Here is a 22,131-nt window from a genome sequence, read left to right as displayed (position 1 = left end):
CACAGAAGAGTGTGCCAGGTAGGAACATGGCTATTTAATCGGCTGCCTCCATGAAAATAAGATCCGAGGAAGATCCCAGATGTCAGCATCGCAGTGGCCCGGGAATGGTATAGGGCTCTCAAGGCAGTCCGTATGTTCTAACACCTGCCCATATAGATGGCAATTAAGTGACAAGATGAAAAGCCAAAGACCAAATGACACCTACATGAGGGACACAGTTATATAAAAGTGTCACATGCAAATTTGTAGCAAGTGTAGACGTGTTTCTCTAAAAGTTGTACCCTCACTCCCAGAACAAAGAAAAATCTGGCAGTTTTAGTTGCCGTGGGATTAATGTCAGTAAAGGATGTGAGGGCTAAAAGCAACGTGATTTCAGTTGTACTAACCAAGTATAATGTCCAGATGCGCTGCCTGCAGGGGCTCATCCAGGTGCTACGAGTGACAGTCCTGACCAGGTACCAAGTATGACGGAACAGGTCATGGGTCTGGCTACCCCACACAGGCTGATACTGCTGGATTGACCTTTTGAGAAGAAAATTAACAATAATCTCCAGAGAGACAGAAGAGTTAAATACAGAGAATGAACTCATTGTAAAAGAAAATGGGAATACACAATTATTTGCGCCTGAGAGAGATGAAAACTGCCTATGGGTGAAATTAATGGGAACTGCCACTAAGAAAAATATTGGCAAATACAAAAATAAGAAAATTTTTCAGTCCTGAGTCACCATAACAAAATTAAAAGGCAAGAAAATGCCCGGGGAACATACATGACACATAGTGGATAAATTGCATGAATGTTTATGTGTGGACTTAGCATAAGACTAACAGAAAAATGGCTAGAAACATGACAATGCAGTTTGAAGGAAAATAAATGCAAGTGGTCTGTAAGAAATCAAGAGATGTTCAAACTTGCAAACAACCAAAGAAATGCAAATAAAAAAAGCAGTAAGCTAACATTTCTCTTTCAAGACAGTCAAAAAAAAAAAAAAAAAGGACAATTTGGACAATTTATACAAGGATCCAGGGACAAGGGCGACAATGTAGGTGGGAGTGCTAATTAGACTCTCTCTGCTGGCACTCACAGACTAGTTTATTTAACCTTCCACACCGTAAACTGAATATAATCATAATTCCTGTCTGATGGGGCTGTCAGGAGGAGCGGCTGAGATTACTTCACCCCAGTGATGACACTTCAAGGAATCTTTTCTAATTAGAGCTAAGCAAGCAGGGTATGGCTAAATAAATCATGATACATTTATGAGATGAAATTGTAGACAGACATGAAGTGTATTGTAAAAGATGATTTCCTAATGAAAATAGATACTATGAGCCTAACACTGTAAAGGAAAATACATGTATTTTTTTTATATGCAGAAAAAAGTTGGATAAAGTTGAGCTGTCCCTTCAAGTGGCTATCTCTAAGTGATGGGCTTACAGGTGAATCTTTTTTTTTTTTTTTTTTTTTTTTTAGGGAAAAAAAGCCATAAGGACCCCCCCCCCAAAAAAAAGTGAAAAATGTTATTGAGACTAAACAAAGTCAGAACAAAGTAAAATATCCTATACTATGTCTCGAGAATGTCAACTGGCATGTTTAGCTTGCCGGAGACCTCAAATTACATGAAATAGTCGGAGAAGATGATTATGTTGTGTGGCCTGAAGGAGATAAGGTTTTGTGGGGTTCATGACATCTGTCTGTACAAATCCGATGGATGTGTCATCAGGGTGTGTCCCGATTTTGCCCTTTGGAACCACACAATCACCTGCCTCTCAACAACTGTACAATCTAAAGAAGATTATGACTCTAATGTAAGTAACTTGGAACCACACTCAGGCCCTTTGGGACTCCCTTAGATGCTGATGGGCATCTGGGCCAGGAGAGCAGGCATGGGCCTCTTGTGGGGGGTCCTTGGAGAGGTCTCCTGCTTTGCACGGGGTTTGGATTTGATAATTTCTTGTTTTCGATTTAAGATGGAAAGCTGTAGATTAATTGGAGACAAAGAGAGGGAGCCGGTACAACCATTGGCAGACTGAGGGTATGGAAGAAGGGGTACTTTGACATTATCTTCGGGAATATTGTACCTTAGGGGCACGTGGGTGGTTCAGTGGTTGAGCGTCTGCCTTCAGCTCAGGTCATGATCCGGGATCACGTCCCACACTGGGCTTCCTACGGGGAACCTGCTTCTCCCTCTGCCTATGTCTTTGCCTCTCTGTGTGTGTGTGTCTCACAGGAATAAATAAATAAAATATTTTTAAAAAAGGAATATTGTACCTTATATAGAAAAGCAGACAGGAGGCTTCCTGCCTTGCCCAAGATCAGAGTTTCTGCCGGAGTTTTCAGTTTCCTGGGCCAGTACATTCCTTGACTTTATTAAGCTAGCTTGAGCGGAGTTTCCTGTCATTTGTCCTATACGCTGCTAATGGGTACAATACTGAATAGGACACTTACATTCTCGTTTAGAAGACCAAATTGTTGTGTCTCTGCTGTTGGCAGCCACCAACAAGCAGCTTAAGATAAAAATCTGCTTTTACTTTACCGTCAAGACAGTATTTTCGGTACTTGATTCTAAAAACATGACCACTCTAGGAAGGATTTCTATAAAAATTTGGTCCCCATCCTCTGGTCTGACCCAGGGCAGGACCATTCTGCTGATCATGGAGTGTGTGAGCTCCAGGTTCTGTTGCAGCTAGTATAGCCATCCCATTCTATTGAAGGGTGTGTGTGTGCGCGCGCGCGTGTGTGGTGATAATGCACAGAAACGGATTGGTCAACTGTAAACTATTACAAGCAGAATCAGACATCTGGTGTAAGTTACCGTTTGACAAAAGTTTTCTTTAAAGATCTAGTAAAATGATTGTGGTTCAGTTTTACCAAACAGGGCCCAGCACTGAGAAACAAACCACACAAATTGTAAGATTTGATCATGTAGATCAGTGAATCTTAAATCCTTCCCTAGGGCAAAGAGAAAGTGCCTTTGTTTCACCAGAGGGAAGTAGCCCAGACAGGAATACATCTCTCTAAGGCCCTCATGGGGTCCAAATTCCATGAGAATTCTTCTCAGGTCCTAAAGAGGCCAAGGCTATTAGGATACTGGCACACACACATTTCTACTCCTCCAGAAGGTGAAGATCAGCCAAGAGCTGCTAAGGATTGAATCATATGTTTCAAGTTAGGATTGTATTTAGCTGCATTTAGCAGAAAACACCAAAAGACAGAAGCACAAACACGAGTGTTTATATACCCATAGAAAAGTCTTACAGAGCTTGATTCTTCTTGTCTTTCTGTTCCACTATGCTAGCCCTGGTTTCTACTCTCAATGTTACAAAGAGCTTGCAGGAGTTCCTGCTCTCACATCTATGTCCCAGTGGAGGAGGAAGAGAGTATCTACACAACTGAGTCAGTTCCTTTTAACTTACCTTACTATAAATCCCATACTTCTGCTCGTATCTCACTGGCTAGAAATTAGTCATATGGCCACAGCGAACTGCAAAGGAGCCTGGAAAATGTAGTCTCTTAGTTGGACACCTTATGTCTCTGGATAAAATTAGTAAATGGGAACACAGAAATAGCCTAATGGCATAAGAGAGGTTCACTGGTAAAATATTATTCAGAAACAAACAAAAAAACAAACCTGCAGGGACGCCTGGGTGGCTCAGTGGTTGAACATCTGCCTTCAGCTCAGGGCGTGATCCCAGGTCCAGGGATGGAGTCCCACATTGGATTCCCCGCAGGGAGCCTGCTTTTCCCTCTGCCTATGTCTCTGCCTTTCTCTGTGTGTCTTTCATGAATAAATACATTTAAAGAAAAAACCCTGCAAACATGAGTGCCTTTGCATTAGACACACACATGCAATCAAAACTTATTTCAGGGATATTTTCAATGAGAATTCTCATAGACACTGGGCAAAGTAAGAGGATTTCTTTTCTTTCTTTTTTTAAGATTTTATTTATTTGTTCATGAGAGACACACAGAGAGAGAGAGGCAGAGACACAGGCAGAGGGAGAAGCAGGCTTGTCGAAGGGAGCCCAATGTGGGACTCGATCCCAGGACCCCGGGATCACGCCCTGGGCCGAAGGCAGACACTCAACCGCTGAGCCACCGAGGTGCCCCAAGGTAAGAGGATTTAATGTTTAAAGGGTCTGGTCTCCGTTTGCAGCTCCTCCAGCTAGGGTGGCAGAGGCCTCAGTTTCTTTTCCCAGAGAGGCTGCAGCCTATAATAGTAGGCTGTCCTTGGGGCATCAAGGTGTCTTATGAAGATCTAATTTGGCCTCTTATTTGCTCTTCCTGTCGGCCTTTCACCTGCTGCCCGTTTTCTTCTCCTTCTTCTTCCCCCTCCGTCTCTCCTCTTCCTCCTCCTCTTTTTCTCCCCTTACTGCTGCTAAGTCACACCTAGAGCTGCAGAGGGAGGACTGTTTCTGTCCTGGGGCACTGGGATCCAAACCTTTTAATGCAGTTGAGCCAATGAGCAGAGAGTTGCTGGGCTCCAGGTGCCAGATACTTGAGGTCTGTTATTTTGGTTAATTCTCTCATCATCCTCATCTGAGGCTTGGATAAGTGAAGTCACTTGACCAGGGTGGCAAGTTCAGCAGGGTAACAGCTGCATCTTGCACTTCCAGGAAAGAAGAACAAAGATGTAGAAGGTCAGGGAAAGAGCGGGGCATGGGGCACACCTGCTGTGACCACCTCTCAGGATCTGATCCCCCTTCTTGGGCAGTGCAGCACACCAGCATCCTTCTAGGACCAGCCCACACCATTTTGCTGGACTGCCTGGTCCAGAGGCAGACCTGTGACCCAGAACCACGAACCAGCACATACCGTGTCCCAGTTCTAGCGATCAGTCCAGGATGGATGTCCCATCACACCATTCTCGTGTCTGTTACCTTGGGCTACTGAGAGGACAGTCTTTGAGCTGAGCTTCTAGCAGCCAACTCACAGCCACCTCTAGCAGAAAGCCTACTCAAGACAGCCAGAGTGACTGAGATCGGTCTTGTTGACATCACTGAGTCAAGCCAGTCCTGGACTTTTCAGGTGTTGACCAATACATTTCTTTCCCAGCTACTTTAAGTTAGGTTCTTTCCCTCACAGAGCAAATGTCTGGACTTTTATGCAGCACAAGAAACATGAATGCTCCCTTCAAACTACCCCAGGTGCCTGCCTGCAAGAGAAGGGTAGTGGAGGAGGGTTTAAGTATGATCGGATGACAAGTTAAAGCAAATAGAAAAGGTTTTGGGGGATCCCTGGGTGGCGCAGCGGTTTAGCGCCTGCCTTTGGCCCAGGGCGCGATCCTGGAGATCCGGGATCGAATCCCACGTCGGGCTTCCGGTGCATGGAGCCTGCTTCTCCCTCTGCCTATGTCTCTGCCCCTCTCTCTCTCTCTCTCTCTCTCTCTCTGTGTGTGACTATCATAAATAAATAAATTAATTAAAAAAAAAAAAAAAAAAAAGAAAAGGTTTTGGGGCACCTGGATGGTTCAGTGGTTGATCATCTACCTTCAGCTCAGGTGATCCCAGGGTCCAGGGATCGAGTCCCACATCAGGCTCCCTATAGGGAGCCTGCTTCTCCCTCTGCCTGTGTCTCTGCCTCTCTCTCTGTTTCTCATGAATAAATAAATAAAATCTTAAAAAAAATTTTTTAAGAAACCAGAAAGGATTGTATTTTCTCAAGTGAAGAATATTTTTTCTCTGTATTTTAAACCACAGATCAAAAGGAAGGCCTTTTTGGATATTTTCTGTCCTGGGATTCTGAGCCTCTGCATTACACTCACTTAAAAGCATCTCTCTTCCTCAGAGTGGAAAGCCCAGAGGAGAGGCAAGTGCAACAAGGCCTCTGTGAGACGAGAAAGGAGGCACTTCTGATCAGTGGGGAAAGGTGGCTCGTTCCAGAAATAGTACTGGGATGACTAGCTGGGGGAGCCATCTGAAAAAAAAAAAAAAAAAAAAAAAGGTGAATCCATATTTCAATGATATATCCAAATAAAATCTATGTAAACCAACTATCAAAATGAAAAAAAGAAAAGAAAGAAACCATCAAAGTTTTATTTTTTTATTTTTTATTTTTTTAAAACTTTATTTTTTTATTATTTATGATAGTCACAGAGAGAGAGAGAGAGAGGCAGAGACATAGGCAGAGGAAGAAGCAGGCTCCATGCACCGGGAGCCCGACGTGGGATTCGATCCCGAGTCTCCAGGATCGGGCCCTGGGCCAAAGGCAGGCGCTAAACCCGCTGCGCCACCCAGGGTTCCCACCATCAAAGTTTTAAAATAAAATAATAATTTTTACTTTTTCATATCAGAAGGAGGAATGCCTTTTTTGGATAAACATAAAGGATAAAACCCCCAATGAGTAGAATGAGTGAAAATGACTATATAAAAATCAAGTTTTCTCTCTAAGGCCAACCAACCCTACCATAAACAAACTCAAAAGGGAAAACTCTTGACTAATATCGCAAAGTGCAACTATCCCTAATATATACAGACTCCTACACATTATTGAGAGGGCAACAAATAGGCAAATGGGCAAGGGGTGCGAATTGGCGAGCTGTAGAGATGGGGATGCACATGGCTCCGAAGCATCTGAGGAAATATTCGGCATTGCCTGTGAGAAGAGAAATGCAACTTATGTTTATACCCAGATACCATTCATCATTCTTCAGGCTGTCACATTTCGATCACATGCCATGTTCAAAAACACGACAGGAGCTCTAATGCATCCTAGATATTTGTAAAATGGGACAGTTTTGGTGGAGTGCCATTTGGCAATATCTCTCCAAACTGCGAATGCACTTAGCGCTTTCCCTGGGAACTGCAGCCCTGAGCATTCATCTGGGCATACTCTCCGGCTTGTGAGCCATGTGCACCTGTAACGGTTCCTAGGCAGTGTTGCCTGTGTTTGCCAAAGATGACACAATCCAAACATCTAACACTCTGCAACTGGTTAAATAAACTAGGACAGTATGCTATCCTCCATGTCACACTCATGTGTGTGGCAAGTAGCCTGGAATGGATCCCTAGCGATCTGGTAATGGTGGTTGCCTCTGGGGAAGGAATCGGGGGTCCTGAGGGGTAGGGGCCAGAGGGGTTCTTCTTCACACTCTGGTTTATTTTATTTTTTAAAAAGATTTTATTTATTTATTCATAAGAGACACAAAGAGAGAGGCAGAGACACAGGCAGAGGGAGAAGCAGGCTCCATGCAGGGAGCCCGACGTGGGACTTGATCCCGGGTCTCCAGGATCAGGCCCTGGGCCGAAGGTGGCGCTAAACGCTGAGCCACCCGGGCTGCCCTGGGCCACCTGGGCCACCTGGGCCGCTCCACACTCTGGTTTAGATCTTTTATATATATATATGTATATATATATATATTTAAAGATCTTATTTATTTGTGTGTGTGAGAGAGAGAGAGAGAGTGAGAGAGAGAGACAGAGGCAGAGACACAGGCAGAGAGAGGAGCAGGCTTCACGCAGAAGCCCGATGTGGGACTAGATCCTGGGTCTCCAGGATCATGCCCTGGGCGGAAGGCAGGTGCTAAACCGCTGAGCCACCTGGGGATCCCCTAGACCTTTTATATTTCTTAAAAATATTTTATCTATGGGATCCCTGGGTGGCGCAGCGGTTTGGCGCCTGCCTTTGGCCCAGGGCGCGATCCTGGAGACCCGGGATCGAATCCCATGTCGGGCTCCCGGTGCTTGGAGCCTGCTTCTCCCTCTGCCTGTGTCTCTGCCTCTCTCTCTCTCTCTCTCTCTCTCTCTCTGTGACTATCATAAATAAATTTTTAAAAAATTAAAAAAAAATATTTTATCTATTTGAGAGAGAGAGTGAGAGAGAATGAGTAGGGGAGGGGGAGAGGGAGAGGGAGAAGCAGACTCCCCAGTGAGCAGGGAGCTCGACGCAGGGCTTGATCCCAGGACCTTGAGATCACAACCTGAGTCAAAGGTAGATGCTTAACTGACTGAGCCACCCAGGCACCCCAAAGATTAACTATTAAAAATACTTTCTTAACTTGAAAAAAGTGAAGTATCTCTGTTCTTCTTACATCCTAGGGACAGCCAGATACAGCAGGCAGATGCCCAGGTGGATGTCACTCCTCCACTCAACGCCATCTCCTGCCTGGGTCACTGCTGCTTGGCCTAGTGTCTAAGGTATGAAGACAGTGGAGTGAAGGGAAAGGGGTCCCCGCTGGCTCAGCTGCCTGTGATACGGAGGTATGTTCCTCACTCATGTGCAGCCTTCACCTCAAGTCTGAGGCCTGGGCTTAGCCACTCCTCTGCCCTGAAGTTTTTGTCCCGTTGTGCATTAATTGGCACACATTCATGCTGAATCTTGTAGCATCTCAAACTCCTTTTGGAGCTAGAGAAGAACACGTTTTAAATTTTAGATAACTAAAAATTTGCAGTTGCTTGTGCCCGTTAGGTACATGAGGGGCTGATGGTGAGCTAAGATATGCCCAGGGCCCATTCTCTGGACAGGTTTAAAATAAAACCCCATAAGGATGCCTGGGTGGCTCAGCAGTTGAGCATCTGCCTTTGGCTCAAGGTGTGATCCTGGAGTCCCAGGATCGAGTCCCACATCAGGCTCCCTGTAGGGAGCCTACTTCTCCCTCTGCCTGTGTCTCTGCCTCTCTCTCTGTGTTTCTCACGGATAAATAAATAAAATCTTAAAAAAAAAAAAACCCACCATAATTCTCCCTTCTTGCCCTACCCTAATTAAAAACAAACTCTCCTGACACTGCACCTTGAGAAGGGGGGGCACCCACTGCAGGTGCCCATTGCTTCTCCCAGTGACATAGTGCTGTGGCTTTGCACTCTGTCGCAGTGTCAGCACACTCAAGTTTCTTTCTTTTTTTTTTTTTTTTTTAAGATTTTATTTATTTATTTATTCATGAGAGACACACAGAGAGAGGCAGACACAGCAGAGGGAGAAGCAGGCTCCATTCCATGCGGGAGCCTGATGTGGGACTCGATCCTGGGACACGGGGATTGTGCCCTGAGCTGAAGGCAGATGCTCAACTGCTGAGCCACCCAGGCGTCCCACACTCAAGTTTCTGACCTCAGAGTCTGTCTTCGGAATCACAGCAGTTGTGGGTGACACCCTCGTGCCAAGCCCCTGGTATGCTTGGCTTGGCACTAAGCCCCTTGGCTCTTGGGATAAGGCCCCCAGCGGACAACAGACTCATTTCTCATGTCACAGAGGGGCTGGCAGGAGCAAGCTCCCAGCTGTCACTCTGTGAAAGACAGGTGTCATCTTGGCACCAAAGGGCCTGGCTGGCCGCCCCATGGATGTTTGGAATGAGCTCCCTGGGCACAAGAGCTGACGGCTGTCCTGGCCCCTCTGGAAGGGTTTGTGTCTCGCCTAGGGCCTCCCCAGGCCTGACAAGAGGCTGACTGTCAGGTGGGTGCAAACAGAGGGAACCTGAGCGGAAACTGGTAACTTTTACTGGCTGCCAGGCAGAGACCGTTTTTATTTTTATTTTTTAAATATTTATTTATTTTAATTTTTATTTATTTATGATAGTCACAGAGAGAGAGAGAGAGAGAGGGGGGCAGAGACACAGGCAGAGGGAGAAGCAGGCTCCATGCGGGGAGCCTGACGTGGGATTCGATCCCGGTCTCCAGGATCCCGCCCTGGGCCAAAGGCAGGCGCTAAACCGCTGCACCACCCAGGGATCCCGGCAGAGACCGTTTTGAGCTAACGACATGCTGAGCGAGAGGCCTAGAGCCACTCAGCTGTGGATGAGCGTACCTGCGTGTGCGTGCACATATGAGTGTGAGCATGGGCACATGTGCCATGAATGTGGACGTGTGAGTGTACACGTGAGAGTGTGCCCATGTGCGGACCTTGAACGCACAGACACCGGACAGATGCAGGCGGCCCCTGTAGTTGCATGTCACGTCTGTTCCACGGTCCGGCTAGGATCCCCTTCCTAACCTGGTCTGCTTATCGGACTTCTCACAAAAAGAAAGGCCCATAGAAGTTGGCCAGCGGCCCTCAGGATCTGAACATCTGGACTCCTGCAGGGGCACCCAGTGCTGTTCTCCTGGGCAGAGACATTGCCTGGAGAGACGTGCCACTGACTTGTCCGTGGACAGGGAAACAGTTGTTCCCTGCGTCTCTGATGTGAGACCCCCAAGGGGCGCAGCCTGGACGTCGTTCTGTGTCCACTTCCCTGGCCCTGGAGGAAAGAAGTCCGTAGGCCCGTGTGGGGCATAAGCTTGGCTTGAGGAAAGGGAAAGGTGAGGGAGGACTTTCTGGAAGGATGAAGGAGAGACAGAGACAGAGCGGGAGGGAGGGAGGAAGTATAAACATGGACAGGAGGGGGAAGGAAGCATGACAGGATTGTGGAGATGCCAGGAGGCAATCGTGTGCAAGCCTCCACCTGACTTTCTCTTACGAAATCACTTGCACACAGGTTGGTGGGAATTAGCTCAAGTCCCACTGCCCTGGGCTCCTCTGTGTCTGGTTTGGCTGGATCTTAGGATCTCCAATAATCCCTTCTGGTCAGCCTCAAGGAAACTGTCAGGGTGGCTAAAAGGGTCCTCCCCGCGATGGTGTCAGTGTGTGTGGTGGGTCTGGAGAACCTCTGTCACTCGCTAACCTACTAGGGACCTCAGTGAAATCCCCTCCCTTCCCTGGGCCTCACAGCCCTGTGGAAAAGGCACGTTGGATGTTAACCAATAAAGGGGGCTATTTTTTTAAAAAAGATTTTATTTATTTATTTATGAGAGACACAGAGAGGCAGAGGCACAGGCAGAGGGAGAAGCAGGCTCCCTGTGGGGAGCCCAGTGCAGGACTCCATCCCAGGACCCCAGGATCATGACCTGAGCCAAAGGCAGGTGCTCAACTGCTGAGCCACCCAGGCGCTCCTAAAGTGGGTTGTTAAAGTGTTTATCTATGGAAGGAAAGAAGAGTCTGGAAGCAGAAGCCAGAGTGTGTTTATTAAATGTGAAAGGGTATGGTGACAGGCAGAGGATTTTTCCTGAAAAGCCAAAATATCTCCACAGTCATATTAGCAGGCAATCCGCTCCCCATAATACACATGTGGGTCAGAAGAGCACCTGCAGCCAGCAGAAAGGGGGCCAGCAGGCACACGGCTGGCACGTCCCTGTGAAGGCATGTGTGTGGTTGCATGTAAGCATGTGTACATACATGTGTCTGTGTGTGTTGGAAGTGAAGGAGAACCAGAAGGAGCCCTGAGCAGTGGACGGAAAGTAAAAGTAGTGAACTGTTCAGCTGAAGCAATTGTTTTTCTCCTGGAGGCTAAAATTCGCAGGCAGGTAGCCAACAGCCACATTAGGATAAGAAATGTAATCTGTTTATAATATGTTTGCAAATACATCTCATTGGTGCAGTGAGCGTGCAGTGCACCATAACCTGCTGTGACGCTGGCCTCGGCTTGGTGTCCGTGGCAAGCACACAGGAGCTAACAGGCCAGTGTTTGCAAAGCCCGATTCACCTGCTCACCTCCTTTCTCAATCATCTACTTCCCTCTGGGGAGGAGAAACACATTCCCAAAGAAGACAGCTGGCATGTCTGAGAGCCAACAGAAACCACCACTCCCTCCCTTGCTGAAGCCATCACTGCTACCAGAGCAAAGATTGGGAATGACCTCTCCAGGTCGCAAGGCACCCAGTCCCACCAATGCAGGGAGCCTGGGTCCCTGCAAAGTGTCTCCTACGGGGTCCTGGGTTCTGCTAGGCCTCCCCACTTCTGGACAAGCTCTGGGCCGCCCCTACCCTATAGCACAGTAACATTGTCCTTCCAGTCATCTCAAGCTTCAGGGCCTATAGCACCTGCCACTTTCCAGAGCAATAGCAAATAAAACCACCAGTCAGCACCTATTTGGCAATTACTGTGGCCTGGCACTGCCTAAGTGTTATACATGCATTGCCTCATTTTACCCTCTGGGAAACTTTGAAGGAGACACCATCATCATAACATTCATTGTACAAATGTGAAAAGAGAAGCTTGGAGGGCTTGAACAACTTGCCCAAACTCCTGCTCTCTGGGGGATTACTGTGGAGTGTGGTTTGAACCCAGGTTTTTCCAAATCTGGAATCCCAGCTCTGTCCATGCAACTCCTCCGTTCTTTCCGCAGAAGGTTTCTCCTCTTGGAAGGATGCAGGTCCACTGCAACCCCTGGAAACACTCTCTAGCCTTTTTTCTAGGTCCTTCCTTCTGATCTCTGCAAACTCATATCCCCAAGGGGCACTCATTCCCCTCTATTCAGAACTTAGTGAACAATAAAACATGGTGGCTACAAAGCAAGGACATTAGAATCAGACAGACCTGGCTTAGAATTCTGGTGTAGACTCATGCTAACTTGTGTCATATTACTCAGCCTCCCTGCCTCCAAATTCCTCCTGTCTGTAAGAATAGGGAGCACTGAATTGCTGCCTATCTCACAGGGCGGGTGTGAGAGATAAATGAGATAAAACACAACCAGCTCCTGGGCCAGTGTTTGTTTGCACAGCTCTGCCAAGGGCGAGGGCGTGTGTGGTGATATATGTGATAAGGTGAGGAGGACATGTAGGCAGATGTCCCACCACCAAGTTTCATTCCTTCCCCATCTCGACTTCTCCCACCCCAGGATTGTGTCTGAGAAGGCCAAGTAGAGGGGTTGAGACATTCATCCGCAAAGTTAACAAGCTTCTCTCCACCATCAGAGGAGGTCATGAGGGGAGCCTGGACTTGCACCCCCACCTAGCAGAGCCCAGGCTCTCTTCCCCTTGTCCACAAGGGGAGTATCAAAGGGGGTTCTCTCCACCTCTCAGTGATAACAAGGCCATGTGGGGAATCACAACAGGGCACTCCTCCATTTGAGAGAGCTGTTAGTGGAGGCCCTTTGGGGAGCCAGAACTTCTATCCTTACCCAGCAATAAGGTAGAGACCTCTTTTACTTTTACCTCTGTCAACAGATGCCAGATGGGGAACCTGGCCTTCCACCCCTGCCTGGCAGTAACAGTGCAGCTCACTGCCCCACCAGAAAGTGGCTGGTGTCAGAGGAAGACCCTTAACACAGATGATTCAAATAATATCCGGCATCTCTTAACAATATTTGAAATGCCAAGTTTTCAATTAAAAAAATCACTTATCATACCAAGAACGAGCATGATCTCATATTGAATGAAAACAATCAATAAATGCTAATCCCAGGGTGGCAGAGATGTTAGAATGATGGTAGTTAGAACTACCATAAAAATGCTTCAAAGAGTAACGACAAATACTCTTGAAACAAATGAAAATTTAGGAGATCCCAGGCAAGAAAGTTAAAATATAAAGAAGAACCCAGTGGAAGTTTTAGAACTGAAAAACATGGCAACCAAAACAACAATAAAAACCCTGCCTGAATGGGGTCACTCACCAGCAGAATCATGGGAAACAGTGAACTCGAAGATAGGACACTGTTACACATCCATTCCCAACAACAGAGAGAAGAAAATGCACTGGAGAAAAAAGGAACAGAGCTTTGGGGATTTGTGGTGCTGTAACAAAAGATCTAACTTCCATGACATTGGAGTTCTGGAAGGAGAAGAAATGAGGGCAGAACTGAAAAAAATGCTCCATTAAGTAATAGCTTCAAACTTCCCAAATGTGGCAAAAACCATAAAGCCACAGATTTTAGAAGCCAAGCAAATCTCAAACAGGATAAACCCAAAGAAATCCATATAAGGCACATCATAGTCAAGCTTCTGAAAACAAAGAGGAAAAAATATATGTTGAAAACACAGAGAAATGACACTCCACCTCTAGGGGGAAAGACAAATTTGAATGATAGAAAATTGTTATGAGGAACCATGGAGGTCAGAAAAAGTGTTGAAGAAGTGGCCTACACCCAGCTAAAAAGTCCTTTCTAGTGAAAAGATCCTTCAGGAATAAAATGGAAACCAAGGCATTCTCAGAAAAACTAAATATTTGTCACCAGCAGACATACAGAATAAGAATGGCTAAAAGAAGTTTTCATTCTTTTTAAAAAAGATTTATTTAATTTTTAAAAAGATTTTGTTGATTTATTTGAGAGAGAGTGAGAGCATGAGCTGGGGTAGGGAGGTGCTGCAGAGGGAGAGGGAGAAGCAGACTCCCTGCTGATCAGGGAGCCCGATGTAGGGCTCGATCCCAGGACCCTGAGATCATGACCTGAGCTGAAGTCAGACACTTAATTGACTGAGCCACCCAGGTGCCCCACTAAAATAATTTTTCTAAACAGAAAGAGAAATAATAAAAGAAAGACTATTGGAGCATCAGTAAGGAAGAAAGAATGTAATAAGCAACAACAAGAGACTTTCATTTTCCTCTTGAGTTTTCAAAATTGTGTTGATGATTGAGGCAAAAACTATTAACACTGTCTAATGTGATTCTAAAAATATGTAGAAGAAATATTTGAGATAACTGAATATTATAAACAGAGAGAGTAAAGTGACATAAAGAGAAGTAAATGTTCCACACTTCACTCAAACTTGTCAAATGATGACACTAGAAAACTGTGGTAAGTCTCAATAAATGCAGAAAAACCATTTGATAAAATCCAACAAATATTCCTGATAAAAACTCTTAGCCCGACTAAGAAGAGATGGGAACTTCCTCAACGTGATAAGAGAAATCTACCAAAAGTTTATGCTAACATCATTCTTTTTTTTTTTTTAAGTAGTCTCCATGCCCAGTGTGAGGCTTGAATTCACAACCCAGAGATCAAGAGTCAGATGCTCTGCCAACTGAGTCAACCAGGTGCCTCTATAGTTCCTATAGTTACCATCATCCTTTTCGTGTGTGTGTGTGTGTGTGTGTGTGTTTTAAGATTCATTTATTTATTTATTTATTTATTTATTTATTTATTTATTTATTTGAGAAAGAGTGCATAGGCAGAAGGAGAGACTCTTTCAAGTAGACTCCGGCTGAGTGCAGACCCAAATGCTGAGCTTGATCTCAAAACCCATGAGATCATGACCTGAGCTGAAACCAAGAGTTGGGCGCTCAACCAACTGAGCCACCCAGGTGCCCTGTTAACATCATTCCTAATGATGAAAGACTGAATACTTTCCTCCCTGAGATCAGAAATTCTCACAGCCTCTATTCCACACTGTCCTGAAGTTTCTATCCAGTGTAATATGGCAAGAAATCCAGAGATCCGGGTTGGAAATTAAAAAGGAAAGCTGTTTTATTGGCAGATGACACAAGAGAAGAGTTTACATAGAAAATCCTGTAGCACTAAGAAGCACTAGAACTAAAAAAGTGACTTTAGCAAAGATACAGGATCCAAGATGAATTCACAAAAATCACTTGCATTTCTGTATATTTGCAGTGAAACATTAGAAATCAAAAATTTTAAAGTACTATTTATAATAGTATCAAAAAGTATAAAATAATTAGAGCAAGTCTGGCAAACGATGGACAAGGTCTACAAATTAAAAATTATAAAACATTGCTGAGAGAAATGAAAGAGAACCTAAGTAAAGAGAGAGACACTGTGTTCATAGAAGGCTCAATATTTTAAGGTATAAATTCTCACTAAATTGATCTACAATGTCAGTGCAATTCTGGGCAAAATCTCAGCAGGGACTTTTGTAGAAATTGACAAACTTCTTCTTAAACTCATGTGGAAATGCAAAAGACTTAGAATAGTCAAAACAACTTTGCAAAGGAGGAACAAAGTTGGAGAACTAACACTGTGTGACTTCAAGACTTATTATAAAGTGACAATAATCAAGCTGGTGGAGTAAACATGAGCACAAACATCCGTGGAACTTCAGACTCAAGACTAAGCAGACCCACTCATGTATGAACAACTAATTTTTGACAAAAGTGCACAGCAGTGCAGGGAGGGAGAAATGGTAGTCTTTTTAAACAAATGTGGGGGAAATGCGGGGATACCTGTAGGCAAAAAAGTGAACTTCAACCCACACCTCATACCATGTCCAAAAATTAACTCAAAATGGATCATCACAGGTTGAAATATCCACAGCTTCCAGAGGAAAACAGAATAAAATCTTTGTGACTTTGGGCAAGGCAGAGATTCCTTAGATATATCAAAAGCATAATATATAAAAGAAAAAAATGGATATATTGAACTCCTTTACAATGAAAAACAACAGAAAATGAAAACATGAGCTACAAACTGGGAGAAAATATGCACAAGTCATATCTTTCTTTAATAAGGGGCTTGAATCCACTCTATACAAAGAACTCCCAAAACTCAATAATAAGAAATCAAACAACCCAATTAAGAAATGGACAAAATTAAAAAAAAAAAAAACAAAAAAGGAAATGGACAAACTAGCTTAAACAGATCACCAAAGATCTGTGAACTAGAAATAGGTGATGTCAATTATTATCACGAGCTATCACCACGCAGCTCTTAGGATGACTACAATAAAAGAGACTGACCACAAGAAGAAGCGTTATGAGGATGTGGAGCGACTGGCACTCACACACTGCTAACGGGTGTGTAGAAACGATGGGGCTGTCATTAACTAAATCCTGCCAAACCCCACGCAAAGAATCACAGCGTAAATTCTTCCCTGCCCGATTTGTTTTGCACGGAGCCACCGTAAAGCCAGTTTTCCAGTGTCACACAAGGTCACCGCCAGCATTTTTAAGCTTCTCCTCTCAAGCAGACTGGAGTCCACCTAGTTTAGAAACACCCTTGCTGTTCTGTTCTTTTTGTTTTGTTTTAAGTTACTGCACTAGACTGGGAAGTAGGGTGGTGTGTTCAAGACTGCCCAGCCCTCCTTAGGTCTGCTTCTTGTGGATTTGAGGTGTCTTGACAGGTGACCCAGCGCCGGATTCAAGGGACAAGAGGGAGGCAGACGCACCACGACTCTCAACGATCTCTTCTAGACAATTTTTTTGATAACTGAGTAGAGCTCTGGGTGTGAGTCAGCTCGTGAGAAGTGTGTTTCTGTCTGCTCGTGTCTCTCTTGCCTTTGCAGTCGGAGGAAGGGCCCGGGGTTCAGGCCAGGAAGAACCTGCTCTCAGCTGATAAAGCCAAAGCCCCCGTGCCAGGAACCCTGTGGTCTTTCTGTCTCTGGAAGTTCTCCGGCTGAGGCCTGGGAGGAGAGGACACTCTCTCGGAGGAGGCACCTTCTCCGCAAAGCCCGGGGCTGCACATGGCCCAAGGGGGCGGTCTGCACACACCCCGGTCCCCGCGCACCCAGCGCCGTGCGCTCCGGGTCAGGTGCGCCGCGCGCCGCCTTCTCCCGTCAACGTGCGAACTGTCGAGCTCGGGCAGGTCCCACCTCTCGTCCCCTGGGGCTGGGCGGAAGGAGGCCGCCTGGGAGCTGGGGCCGGGCGGCGGGTGGGAGAGGGGAGCGCGAGCGGCCCCGCGGCCCCCGCGCTGGTGCCTTGGGGTCCGACCTCCCCGAGACGCAGCCCCCGACGGCGCTCGCTCCTCCTTGCTGCCTTTTACTCTTCCTGAAACAATTCTGGGGATTTCAACCCTCTGAAAACGGCCCGCGAAACTCTCCAGAGCGCAAATCAATCCACGCGGAGACGTGCGGATTGGGTTTGGTTTTTTTTCTTTTTTTTTTTTTTTTTTTTTTTTGGTTTTTTAGGGTTTTTTTTTTGTTTGTTTGTTTTTGTTTTTGTTTTTTTTTTTTTTTTTTTTTTTTTGTCATTGTTGGAGTGTAAAGGGAGCTGTCAGTCTAGAAGCGCCCCCTGCCCCGGAGCCCAGCGGAGTCTGCAGAGCCTTCTCCCCGGGAGGGCAGCTGCTGGACCCCGCGCCCTGCGCACGTGGCTCTGCGGAACCTGCTGCAGGTCCAAGGTGGCTTAGCTCGTGCCGCCTGGAGCCCGACAAGCTCTGGGACAGCACAGGGCACGGAGAAACCCTTGTCCCATTTCACCTTCAATAATAATAATAATAATAATAATAATGATAATAATAATAATGATAACCCTGACTCTCAACAAGTTCAGATCCCATTTGGGGAAGGGGAGGGGGAGGATTTATCAAAGACTTATAAATGGGGGAATCTGCTCATAAAAACAAAGCCCATCACATGGTTTCACACGATGCCAGCATATTTTGCTTTTCTTTGGCAACGATCCAGGATTTAGCTACCGATTACAGTATACCCTACGAGGTACATGTATTTCTATGGAATGTCTCCCTAAGTGTTTGCTGACTTGCTCCTGAATTACCCGCCTGGTGAAGCGGACCCTGGCCGCGGGGAATTACTGCTGCTTCACGCGGGTGGTTTGTGCGCCCCTCCCTGGGGGCTGCGGTGTGTCTGGGCGCCCCCCCCGCACAGGACAGCACCGGGAGGCTCTCATTCACATCCACTGGGGACCCCTAGCTGGCCTTCTGTAAAGTGGCACGGTGCAGGTCTTACCTGCCTGACAGTCTCCTTTACAGATCCAGCTCATAAAGGATGAGGAAGCTCCCGGCAGCCACACACCACAACCAAGTCTTTTCCCCTTTTGCTCCTTACTTTACACATCTGTGAAGTAAAGAAAAGGGTACAAATTTAGCAGGAATGACTAGGTTATTATACTTGAAAAAAAAAAAAAAGTCAGAGCCATCGTGACAAAATAGTGACCACATTCTGGAATGTAGTTACTCAGGTGTTTGTTAGATCAAACACCTGTATTTCTATCTTTCAAAGTCTCATGCCCCACTAAAAAGAAGAGGAAAGAAAATTTTTTTAAAAGACTCGCATGAAATCTGGTCTCCTCCAGTTGGACTTTCTCTGGTTCCGTGTGCAGGAAAATGCTCGTTTAACCCCCAGAGTCCTGAGACTCTAAGGAGAGGCATTAATATTATTCATCTTGTTTCTGTTCTGTCCACTGCCCTAGGAATTTACTGATACCCTCACCCCCACTTCCCGCTGTGTAAGGCAGCTCGCTGTTCACCAGGCTGTTTGATTTGCCCATGGAGAGGCTGTTTTCTAGTTGAAGGCACTAAATTCAGGATGGTGTCACTTCAAGGTTCTGATTCAATTTCATCCAACTGTCCCCCTCCCCAACAACCCCAACCTACACCAAACAGAAGCATATACCTGTATGAAGAGCAACTCCTATCCGCACTCATTTAACATTTGCTTTGTCTAATAAAATCCCAGCTTTCTTGGGCTTAGCAAAAACCCGTTGCTGGAGAAAATGGACATTGACATCTCTACTCCTCTAACTTAAAAACAGCCAAACTAAATTAAGTAACAACAACAACAAAAAGTTGTTTCCCACACATTTGCCCTGCTCTTACCACCAGTCTTCAGCCTGAAATAATTTCATGCTTGAGTTATTAACTTATGAAAATAGGCACAAAAGGGGAAAAATGTGAGCAGATCCTCAGCTATATTATTAGTCATTGCTACAGCTGAGTGCATTCCGGCACAAAGGCGTGTTATTCTGAGTACCTCAGTTTTGAACAAAATGCAGCTCACTAATGGGTTATGCCTCATATACCTTTTTATAATCATTAGGTTGCCATTCTCTGTAATTTATCCTGTTTTTCATTAAGAGTTTGTGCATTAGGCAGGCATGCGCTCAAGCGCCCATGCACGGGTGCGTGCATTCCTGTGCGTGCGCTCACGTACACACACATCTGTTAAGTCCCCTTTTGTTTGTGGCTGAAAAGAAAGGTCACGGGCTGTACTGTCAGTCATTTTAGGGAAACTACTCTATTGATAATGATAATTATCATTGATTATGATAATTGATAATTATCACTGATTATAATGCTTTGGAAATCAGGGTGATGGATGGGCGTGAACGTAGGTTCTGAAAAACTGGTGAATTGGGGGTAGGAGCATGAATAAATGAAGGGAATCCGAAGCATTCTGGAGAAGATGGAGACAGAATTAGGGGAGTCTGATCTGTCTCCCCTTGGTCTCTATTTGTCAGGGGAAGAGATGGATTGGAATCTTCCTGGGCTGGGCAGAAGCATCTCACTCACTTGCTTAGTGTTCTCAGGTCTTCTGGATGACTGACAAGATTCCAGACAATAGCTCTCTTTTTGGAGGTTTCTGGCTTGCGCTCAGAGGTGTGCCCTAAACCAGTCTGAGTCAAGTGAATAAAAGAGGCAAGTTTTGAACCTGCTGATTTTTTTGCTTCTGTAAAGTCTGGAATTGGTTATAGAAATCAAGGCCTTTGAATGCTCACCTCTGGATAGACAAAAATATAACAAAAACAGCAGGCAAGAAAATAATCAGGTGAAAGAAAAACAGGCGGGAAATATGAGAAGCTTGGAGAAGATGAAGGTTGTCACAAACAAGAATGGATCATTCAAGCTGTCTCTTCAACAGACCAGAGGTCTGCCAGGGGCTGGTGATCCTGGAAGCAGTGCCCCCATCCGGGGCAGGGAGCCTACCTCACCCCCCAATTCTAAGCCAGTAAGAAAAGCCCCTGGCATCTTTCCCCTGGATTAGGACAATGGGATTCTCCACCTGACACTTGCAAGGCCAGGAGGGATACTAATTGGGAACCAAATGTGCTCCTTTAACCTCTCTGAAGTGTTAATGAACGCTTTGATTTTGTTCTTTCCTGTTCAGTAAGACAAATGGGCTTTTGCTTTGCCCTGAAAAAAATCTGATCTCCCCTCCCAAGCCAGCTGCCCATCTTCCTGATAAGGCCAACCGGAAGCCCTGCAAGGGGGTCGCCTCCTGTCAGGTGACAGGCGATCACTCTGGCAGGGCACACTGCAGTCAGAGCCCAGGATGCATCACCACCAGGTCCCTGCTCATACAAAAACACAACGGTGCTTGTAGTAACAGAACCCAGAATGTCCTGTTAAATAGCAAGCAACATAGCCATGTTGGGGTTCTGGGATACTGTGCCCTGTAGAGGCAATCAGGCTGGACAGAACCCCAGGAAGACAGAGCTCCCGTCCGAGATCTGGGATTTTGAGAGAGTATGAAGCCAACTTGTCCTCACCCTTCTCTTACTTGTAACACTCTGGGTGCACAGTGGTGGCAGAAATTGAACCGGAAGGGATGCTGCTTCTCACAGCTGGCATGGAGCCCTTGAGGCTCATCTGCCCTGACACTCCAAGACCAAGACCTCCCTCCCTCTCCCCAAGGCCGGGGCAAAGTCAGTGTGATGGAAGTCTGCAGAATGGAAGCAACAGGAGCCCCGTGGTCCACTCAAAGACCACGGAAGGTGGGACAGGCGCCTCCCACGCCCCATGCCAGCCACAGGGGAAGCACAGGCCATTGGGACAGAGCTCTGCTCCAGGGGCACGCACGGAGAAAGAGGCCCAATGCCCAGTGGGGCATTCCTGGACATGGCTGCAGACTGTGGTGGAAATGGGAGAGTGGAGAGAAAAGTGCTCTTGAGAACAGAAATTCAAACCTGGGAAAACATCACCCATGTTATCTCGTTCTGTCTTAAGTTTAATCTCCACAGCCCACAGGCCCAAAGTCCTGCTGATGTGTGTGTTATCTCCTTGGATCCTCTTCCCATCTGTGAGATCAGCACCAGGGTTAGACCGCCCCCCACCCCACTTTTGTTTTTACTGTCTTAACCGTTGTAAGTTAAGTACACGAACATTGTTTTACAACAGGCCTTCAATCTTTTACATTTTGCAAAACTGAAATGCTACCCATTAAACAGTGTACTCTCCCCAGCCATCTACTTTAGGTCTCGGTGACTTTGATGACTCCTAGTACACCCAATGAAGTGGAATCACGTAAGACTTGCACTTTTATGACTGGCTTGTTTCACTCAGTACAATGTCTTCAAATTTCATGTATCTTGTGGCATGTGGCAGATTTTCCTTCCCTTTTAGGCAAGTGAATAATATTCCACTGTAATATTCCACTGTGTGTAGAGACCACGTCTTGCTTACCTACTCACCTGTTGAAGGACACTCGGGTTGCTTCCGCCTTCTGGCTCTTGTGAATGATGCCACTATGAACGTGACTGTGCAAACATCCTTCTGAGAACTTGCTTTCAATTCTTTTGGGCCTACACTCAGAAGAGGAATTGCTGGATCATATGGTAATTCTATTTTTAATTTTTTGAGGAACCCCCATACTGTTTTTTACAGCAGCTTCATGCTTTTACATTCCCACTGGCAATGCAGGAGGGCTCCCATCTCTCCATGTCCTGGCCAACCCTTGCCATGGCCTGCTGATACATATACGCCCATACGCCCTCTGAATGAGAACAGGTGGTGTCTCCTCATAGTTTTCCTTTGCGTTTCCCTAATT

At 46.0% G+C, this 22,131-nt stretch overlaps 1 pseudogene; it reads right to left on the bottom strand.

The window, feature by feature from the left end:
• The window catches only part of LOC140601406 (NADH dehydrogenase [ubiquinone] 1 alpha subcomplex subunit 1 pseudogene), a 218,670-nt pseudogene that overhangs the window by 37,534 nt on the left and 159,005 nt on the right, over positions 1-22,131 (bottom strand).

The sequence above is a fragment of the Canis lupus genome, chromosome 12 (assembly GCF_048164855.1).
Source record: "Canis lupus baileyi chromosome 12, mCanLup2.hap1, whole genome shotgun sequence".
NCBI lineage: Eukaryota > Metazoa > Chordata > Mammalia > Carnivora > Canidae > Canis > Canis lupus.
This window is presented reverse-complemented; position numbering and strand designations above follow the sequence as displayed.